Below are 10,089 nucleotides of genomic sequence, written 5' to 3' on the forward strand. Positions count from 1 at the left end.
ATGGTGTGTCAGTGTGCCCTGCGTTGGGTTCATGCCCCATCCTGTGTTGTTCTCTGCCTTGCGTGTGAGTGAATGGTGTGTCAGTATGTCCTGCGTTGGGTTGGTGCCTCATCCTGATCACTGATCAAAATCACTTTGAATCTTGTGCTTATTGATTTCATTTATCTTTGTGATGCTAAATGCAAATGATGACTTGTGTAGTGCTTATTATCACAAAAGACAAAATCCCTATTTGCCATTGTACCAGTCTCAATGATTCCATATTAATCTGCAGTGTCTCTCTATATGCGTAGCTCATACATGTGCAGTCGGTCAGTTGGTGGCTGTAAAGGAGCCATGAATACGCCCCACACCAGGAGAAGTAAAGGGAAGATGTTGTTGTTGATGATGATGATGAAGATGATGATGATAATGATGAAACTGTCCATAATGTGTGAACTTGCATGTTTGCCCTGAGTTGGATTGGCATGTTATCCATGATGTCTCCTACCTCATGTCTTGAGCTTTCTGGCATATTCCCTAGACTCACCATTTTGATTAAATGGATGGATGAATATACCCCACACCAGGAGAAGATTGATTGATAATATGTAACGTACCAAGCACATTTCCAGTTTGAGCTTGAGAAATATTCTGTATATTTTTTACAGTTTATTGATAGTTTATCTGCCAGTGCAACTGGCATCAAGGATGTGAATACTTATGTGCTATGTCTTCTTCTTCTAAATGGAAAACCTTATGGCAGTTCATAGTCAAGGTGCAAAAATCCCATGGAAAAGCTAAACAGTGGGTGCCTTGTACATCTAGTCTCCAGCACTGAGATAAACCCACCCTTCAGACACTACCCCTTCATAATCCAACATCTGTGGAGCTTGTGACCACGTCACATTAGCCTGGAGCAATGCCCCCCGAAAGCAATGAGACAAAAGGCATATGTTTGAGCATGCTGGCGTACTCTCTGTCACCGTGACAAATTGTCATTTGGCAGGCCGGCCGTCTTTTGGCCAATTGTATTTTGGCAGGAGGAAGTCCCGACTGGCATTTTTGGATGACTCGGAAAAACAGAATGGTTTGGCCCCCTGTGGCATTGTCGAGGGGCCTTGGGACAGAAAATCCAAGATCACGCTCTGGCCTTCTAACTGTCCCAGAAACAGCTGGAGTGTGTACTTGTCACACATACGTCTCTCATGGAATCCCTGCCACATGCATAGAAGAAGTTATGCATACTGGCCATGCTAGCCTATAGGCTACTCCCTTTGGAGGAACTTCAGGATTGCTTACTGGGTGAGAGAATTCTTGGAAGACCTCTCTCGTTCCAACAGGAAGTTTTATTTTTGTTGAGAGTGTCCTCCTATGGGCTGCCATTTCCCTCTAATGCAAATTAGCTGAAATATTTATGAAGCGAATTGCTTCACTTTTGTTTAGATGTTTCAGGAAGTCCGCTCTGGCCTGTAATTGACACCAGAGGGATCTCGCTGACCGTAAATAAACCCCATAATGTCACTTCATTCTCTGCTCATTAGCGCTTGCTAAACACATGGCTCACAGTGGAGGGTGAGGGAATGGAGAGATGAGCGTGGCTGCTGTAGGCGGGTCTGCCTGGAAGCCCCAGGCCACAGACGGGCCCATTAAGATAGAAACCATAGATGTCCAAAGTTGCAGCACATTAATGGGAGGACATTATTGTAATGCGTTTTGCATTGCAATGGTCATAAAGTCTCGCAAATGCACCGTTTCCATCACATCATCATTAGGACTTCAGGTCATTTGAGTAGATGCATCCACCCACTCCATATATCAAAGCATCACCTTCAGAGCCCTGTTAAACCCATTTAACTTTTCTGGCTTGACTATCATTGGGTGGGGCAGGCTACAAGGTGAGAGGCGGGGGTCCAACTCTCACACCTGATTGGGTTTGAGGTAATGCGAAAACTGGGACCCCGGCCACCAACTTAAAAGTGAAAACAAAAACAATACTGGCTCAAAACTGAAACCACCAAAATTCGAGTCTGGATAGCCAGCTGTCCCTAAAACCACTTCATTAATGCAGAGAGCTCGCCGAGCATGGGTGTCCAATCAAAGGATTCGATTAGCGTGGCGTTTCGTGAGAGTGCATCTCCAATTCATCCTACATAAACGTACAGCTGCTCTCAATTAAAACAAAAAGATCTCAGCTTAAGCACGGCTCTGAGCATCTTTATTTTTACATCTGGCACCACTGCTGGCTGCTCTTTCATTTATTGGTGGAATCATTGAATTATTCATCTTATCTGTGCTACTTATTCGTTTGCTTATTTATGAGAAGGCACAGCTGCATTCTTGAGAGGCAAATAAATAAATTGCTACATGGTACTTAAACTGAAGCGGGGATTGTAATACTATAATAAAATTGGATTCTTTTTGAGCTGTCGGTTGCCACAATAAAAAAGGGGGGCTGTGACCAATCGGCCCTTTGCGAGGGACTGGATGTACAGGGAGCAGATTGTTCAGTCCAGGCCTGTGTCTGTGAGTCTGATTGTTCATATCTCTCGCCTTCAGAAGCCTGGCGCTGATGAGTTACACTGCCCCCAGGCCTAACTCTTCCATTACAGAGGAGCTAATCTTGTTACAGCTCCTTCTCTCCAAGAAGAAGGGGAAAAAAATCAACAACAACAGAAAGGGGGAGGGGGTGGTGTTCTTCTCCAAAACGTAGAAGGTTCAAAAAATAAAAGGGTAAACGAAGGATGCTTGTAGCTGAACAACGGTTCTGCAGGCGGTGAGCCGGTTTGTGTGCACTCTGTACGGTTTCACTATGGGTCACTATTTCTGTCCCCAACCATCTTCTTCCCACCCCCAGGGTCACCTCACAGCTTTCTCTGAAGCATTGCTCGTGCAGGTCTCTCGCATGATTGGGCCGGCGCTGGCGAATGCTGCCCAGTTTAGATGCCATTTTCAGCAAGGCAGCGGGGGGCGGTTACTTTGAGTGAATTGAGAGCCCCCCCCATGAATAAAAATAATAATAATAATAAACAGAATTCAAGAAGGATGAATGGATTACATACATGTTTGGTGAACTGGACGAAGGCCACCCTTCAACATTCACGGTCACGGCTCGAAGCAGCCCAGAACCACATAATCTCATGTGCAAATGTTCCAGCAGCACATGAGCAGCCCACGGCAAAACCTGCATTTTTGATGCCCCGGCGAGGTGCGAGACATGAGTCTAATAACATAAAAGACGGGGGACAGCTGAAACTACTCTACAATTCTGGATTAAGGCAACACTGTTCATATTTATTAATTTATTCGAATTGAGTTAGGGTCTGTGTGTTTGTGTTTGGGTGAGTGTGTATTATTTTATGTGGAAAAAAGAATACAAAATAAGATCAGCCACTCGTGTTGTTCATTGCTTTTCTTTTCATGGTGGCTTCAATTAACCCCTTCTCTCTGAATTGCTCGCTCTCCACCCTCTTGTTTACCTCAATTAGTGATGTGATCATTTTACCTCCCCACTGAAAAGATGAAACATCCCACAGATGGTGACGTTTTGTTCATCTGTTGCAAACGGTAGGTCTGCTGAGTCTTTTTGAAAACTGTTGCATTTTGATTTCATTTGCACAGCAGGCACTTAAAGAATGAATTAAATGTTTTTCAATTTTACACATTGACCCACTTGCATAACTATACTTTTACAGAAGAGTTTGGTACCCTGCCTAAAAGTACAATGGAAAAGTCCCTCGTGAAATGTAAATGAAAACCTTCTTGTCCAGTTTCCAATTTCTATGCTTCAGAGCAAGCAGGTTGCAGTATTTTTCTGACTGATTTAACTTCTCCTTATTGTCCAAGGGTGCAACAGCAGTTTTCCTAGGGAGATACTAAGCTGTAGTTTCCTATTAATGTCCAGGGGTACAACAACTATATCTCTTGAGAGATTTAAAAAGCAGTTCAGTAACCGGTAGTTTCCCATCAACATCCAAGGGTATAAGAAGAGGTCAATGCTATGCCACACATTCTGATGGACATGGCAGGACGAGCAAGCCGTTTAAATGCAGCCTCTCTAACTGCTGTCGTTTCTCATCACTTGGAAGAAATCACCCTGCTTTGACATTTGAGCAGCAGGGTAGAAGATTAGTTGAGCCGGTGTCCCAGAGTGCCAAAGGCCGTAGGTAAGTGACGCTAAAACTGGGCAGCCTGCACCACACACATCCCAGCAGTAACGGCTGGGTATGTCATCTCCGGTCACCAATCACACATACAGGGGAGGAAGCATTCACTGCCCCACTTGGCATATGCGCCCTGTGCCCTTAAAGCACCACATAAGCATCACTCATGTCACCTCACATTCATGGCCACAAACCTGTTCCATGGCCTCGCCCTGCTCACTCGCGTACACGTGTGCCGTCGGAGGCATTTTTACATAATTAAACGTTTTTGCCTTTGTACATGCGAATCGCCTCTCAGAACTTCGGCTGCTTGATACCATAGCAAGTAACTGAAGGGAGACTTCTGAAACAATGCTCCATTATTTATATTTCAAATAGAATGTGGCCAAGTGAAAGGAAAATTCACAATAACACAAAATAATGTGGTAAAATAGTCAAAGACAATCTTGCTCTCTAGCAAGAGCTTATTCTTCTTTTTCAAGAAAATAGTAGAAAAAAAATATCAAAGGATGTATATTGTTCTCTGTCATTACAATGGTGAAACAATCGCACAGTATTGAAAACTTTGCATGGACTTACATTAAATAAAGACAGGCAGGGTGGGGAACACAGTCAGGTGACGTGGGAATGGGAGACAGAATTGGGGACAAGGAATGGATACGGGGTTAAAAAAAAACAAAATATTCCCATTTTAGTGACATGCAGGAAGGATAAACAACAACAGGTGCCGGGTCACAGAACTGACATCAAAGTTCAGCTACATTCTCAAGGAGAAAGAAACAAATATTTCATATTAAATGATAACTGAGGGATAGAAAAGGTGAGCTGAAAAAGGAGTTCACCTCTCCCTACAATATTCAAACCTTCTCATTTTAAAAAGATTTTTAATACAAAAAGACATATGTCACAATACCACATCACTTATACAAACAATGTCCCTCACATGGGCACTTCATGATCACACACTCATGTCCAGTGTCACTCCTGCGTAATCTCACTCTCAGTTGGCTACCTGTCATTGCATTAATCGGTCCACGTCTATTGTGGAGATTCTGGAATGTGACCTTGGAATACTGCGGATAAAGAGAACATTAGTGTTAGGAGTGCCATTCACACATGGAACTGAGAAGGTCATTTGTGCTGTTCTCACATCCCTTCTTTCCCCTATTGTACAAATCTCTCGCCACGCAAGGCAAACACTTTCTCAAGTGATCTGCTCGATATCTCAGCAAAACCCAACCATTTACCCCTGGCTGCCACAGCTATCCATCAGTCTATCGGCACCATGAGGTCAGCGTCTGCATTTAGCACATCTTAGCACCCTACCGTTTTCCGTTGACCCACAAAAGCGGACTGAAGGAACCTGACTAACGTCTTATTATCTCTGAGGTTTGCAGTCTGAAATTCATTGTTGAATATTGTGAAGTTTTGTGAATAACATCCTGTTTGCCTTTAGCTTATGTTTGTATATTTTCCTAGGGATCAAAGTAGTTTTTTATTTTTTGAAATTCTGATATTCATGATGTAAAATAAATTATGTTATGTTATGTTATTATCATTTTTTTACAGGTACATTTTTTATTAAATTTTGGCCGTGTTTAGCAGTCATGGTTATAAATAACAGTCATGGTCATTACATGGACCCTGTCACTAATGCCGCAGGGTTGATTGAATAATGGCTGATGCTGATACCGTTTTGATGATATCCCTAGAGTTGGGGTCCCCAACTTTTTGATGTCTCAGGACTAGTTTACATGCTACAAAAAATATGTGCAATTCTGATGGGTCGATAAAACTTGCCAAGTGTGGGGAGAAGTTCTCCAGTGATAAAAAATGCCTATTTTCATGGATCAATATGGGACATAGAATTTTATTTTTCAATATGGGACGGTCCTGTGACATAAGGGATGGGTGGCAACTCTACACCCAGCCGTCAGCAGCCTGGTGGAATATTGGCTGGTCCTGGTGAGCAGGGGTTGGGAAGCTGTACACTACAAGACATGTTGTTGGTTGAGTTGGTTTGTCAGGAAGAAGATCGGGCTGCTGACAATCCAAGATGATAATTGCTGGAATAATTCATCAGCAGGAAGACCGTGTTCCTGATATCACTGTGTGGATGACGGTCAGAGTGAATAGCTGTTAGCAGGGAGATCATGTCACTGATACTTCAGGGAGGATGACGGATTTAGGCAGGGATGCTCAGGGGGCTAGTGAGTCATTAGTCCCGTTGATGGCAAGGCGGGTCAAACACTTACCCTGCAGTTCTGCCATTTCCAGAGTCGTGGTGAGCACAGATGGTGTTTAATGGACTCATCAAAAGCTATTGATTGGTGTGAAGCAGGACAGAGGTGTTGCTTTTTTAACCATTCCAATCAATACGAGATAGGGCTTGCCATAGGGTCTGTGGGCTTCACAGGAAATACAGCTCAGAATGTGACAGAAGAAACCATTCATTAATTACAACACCTATTTCACCACGTGTCTATGCTCTATTATAGTGAGGAACATACTAGCTAGTCAGCGAATGTCTTCTGTACTGTGTCTGTTTTTGGTGCTGATGCAGTTGATTTTATCGTTGCTTTTGTCTGAGGCCAAATTATTATTATTTTACAATTTGAATTTGCTCAAAGAAGTGCACTTCCACCTTTTTATTCCACAAGAATGACCCCAAGGAAGAGTACAGCACTGGAAATAGCTTACCAGGTGATGGAAAGTGTGCGAGAACAAAATGGACTCAACTGTCATCAAAAATAGCAGAGACAGACTTGTGGTAAATTACATGCAGCTGTCTTACAAGCCGTATTTTTCATGCTGCGTGAAATGAGTGCAAATTAAACGCAAAAATGAATGTTTTGATCAGTGCATGACCATCTTGAGTGGGAACATATAGCAACATAAAGGGTTTTTGAGACAGTTAGCTGAAATATGGATCAGCCCGTCGGGGGATGGATGGAACCGGGAACCGAGGACTGATGCGGTATTGTGGCCTAGCCAGAACCCCCTGTGGCAAAGGCTGACTTTTTGCCCCTTTGTCTGGGGACTGGTCCAACTCCCCCAGACCACAGAAGGCTTCTACTCCCATACATGAAATGGAGGCAGCTGGAGCCACAGGCGATACATCTGTGGGCAAATCCCCTTTCAGAAAGACACAGAATTAAGCCCTAGCAAGAATGCCTGATCCAAGCCCTGAGCTTCACCCCCCCCTCCCACCCCGTGCCTGTCTTGAGGAGTCTGATGTGGGTGGTAATCTTTCTTGACAGTAAGTGCCTGTCTGTTCTCATACTTGCCGTGAAGGTTTGCAACCAGCTACAGTTTTGCCATCCCTTCATCACGTCGCTAACACAATTAACAGCAATCCTGAAAATGAACTTATAGTTTTGTTTGGGTGCAATGAAATATGTTTTTTTTTCTTTTACAAGAAAAACAGCAACAACAATTTTTTTCCCCATTTTTGAAGAAGACTCCATACATGTTTTAAAAAGTTTTTAGTGGTAAGTTACTACTAAATGAGATTATAAACTAGAGTCTGGGTGAACTGCACTGTAGAACTGGTGAGGGGGACAACGGGAAGGTCAAGCATGCTGCCACAGATGCTTAAATGGAGTTGGCTGCCATTTCTGGATTTGTCTAACCCTTAGTTTGATGGAGGAATACTCAGATGCAGCATAGACTCCACGGAATCATATGTAATGCTATGTGTCCATCCAAAGCATGCACTCTCAGCATATACATGAAAAAGTGCGAGACCGGTACTGAAAGACAGAGAAATCTTTACTGAAGAGGCAATCGTTACCAAGCAACCATAGAAATAACGTTGCTACTTGCAGCAACGCCTACCCTCAGCAATCCTGGGAAATATCAGAGATACCAATGGAGTCAAGGCATAGTCTGAAATTAAATATCAATTATTTCTTTGTGGTTCAGCTGGCAGATAATATTTAAAGTATGAACATATTTACAGTCATGTCTTCAAATTAACCCTCAACAGAATGTAACTGCAAAGTTTTATTATGCAGCCAGTCAACCTTCAATCTACAATAAAAGAATGAATCATAATGAAACAGTTTTGTCATTAACAGTTCTATGATTGCCTATGTAAAGAGAATTAAAAATGATATACCCCTTTCTCCTCATCTCACTTATCTCTTCTACCGCACCACTGTCCCTTCCCCAGAACTCACTACTAGATCAGTGTTTAAATTGCTTTATAGCTGTGAGTTGCCAGTGCTGTGATTCCTTGGGGTCCATCAAACCGGTCAGAGAGACGGTTTCCCATTCTAACCAACAGCATTTTTACAATTTCAACCAAAGTCATACTCTGTGAAAAAGCACTACCGAGTTTTATTTCGTTACTGAACCGACCACTTATTCTCAGGATGTATAGGATGAAAGCAAATATATATCTTAACCTGTCCTGTCTCCTCGTAATCACAAAGCTTACCTTCACTTTATTACCTTCATAACTATGATTGTTTTTTTATATTTGCACTGTGTTTTGGGGAACTGTAAGGTGCCTATTATGTCTGACAGAAGCGCTATACATTCTTCATGTAATGTGTACTTTTATAGTGTAATTATTTTCTTAGAGAAAATTCTTTGATTTTGTGGTTTTAAATGCCTTTATGTAGTGAAACCAAAGCCACTGCTTATAATCAGCGGATAATGTTTATCAAATCACATGGACACATAAAACGAGAAAGTGGTTTCAAACTGTTTTCCTGATAGGATCCAATACTTTTCTTGAAAATTAATTTTGAACTTTAATTCTAAATTCAATTTGATTCAATATGCTTTAGTGGCATAAAAGCTTAAGATTTATATAAGAAAAAGCACTCGTAAAATTGTAATAATAGGTTACAGTGATGAAATTGTACAAGAAATACGACAAATACAGCCTCTATTGTCATCATTAACCTATAGTAGTCTAATGCCAGACACAGAAAATCAGCTTGTTACAGCATTTTTATGTGTTTTATGCTGTAAGGGTGTGTAGCTGTGTTTCAGTTTGTTTTCTGATACCTACAAAGTTCACTGCTTTTATTACCGTACCCTATCGTCAGATTGGTGTTGCACCCCATTTCATACAATAGAACTAATTCATAATGCACTTAATTTGAAATGATGTTAAAACATTATAAAACACCCAGAAGTCTCGAATGTCTAATATACAGCAATCTGGGTGACTTTTTTTCCCATGATGTAAAAGTGTACCTTCAAAGCCACCCCAGTGCTGGCAAATTTAATGGTGCCATAGAATGAAAATCTGACTTTACTTCGGCATAGTTGAATAAGGAGCATTCAGTACATGGAACTGACATAACGTGAATCTCAATCACTGTTGTTCTTTCTTTCAAATGTAAATCACGCATATGTAAAATAAGGTGGTAAAATGGGCCGACTCAAAAATCTTAACAATGGCCCCAAACACAACATATACTGTACCATCTCACTTTCAAACCCATAGGAGCTGCACAATCTACAAAATACACTATATTGCCAAAAGTACTGGGACACCTACCTTTACACACACATGAACTTTAAAGGCATCCTATTCTTAATACATAGACTTTAATATGGGGTTGGCCGCGCCCTATTCAGCTATAACAGCTTGAGATCTTCTGGGAAGGCTGCCCACAAGGCTTAAGAGTGTGTTTATGGGAATTTTTGACCATTCTTCCAGGAGAGCATTTGTGAGGTCAAGCACTGATGTTGGACAAGAAGGCCTGGCTAACAGTCTTCACTCTAATTCACCCCAAAGGTGTTCTGTCAGGTTGAGGTCAGGGCTCTGTGCAGGCCAGTCAAGTCCCTCCACACCAGACTCCCTCATCCATGTCTTTATCGACCTTGCTTTCTGCACTGGTGCGCAATCATGTTGGAACAGGAAGGGGCCATCCCCAAACTGTGCCCACAAAGCTGCGAGCATGAAATTGTCCAAAATGGTTTTGAA

Source organism: Brienomyrus brachyistius, chromosome 10, assembly GCF_023856365.1.
Source record: "Brienomyrus brachyistius isolate T26 chromosome 10, BBRACH_0.4, whole genome shotgun sequence".
Lineage (NCBI taxonomy): Eukaryota > Metazoa > Chordata > Actinopteri > Osteoglossiformes > Mormyridae > Brienomyrus > Brienomyrus brachyistius.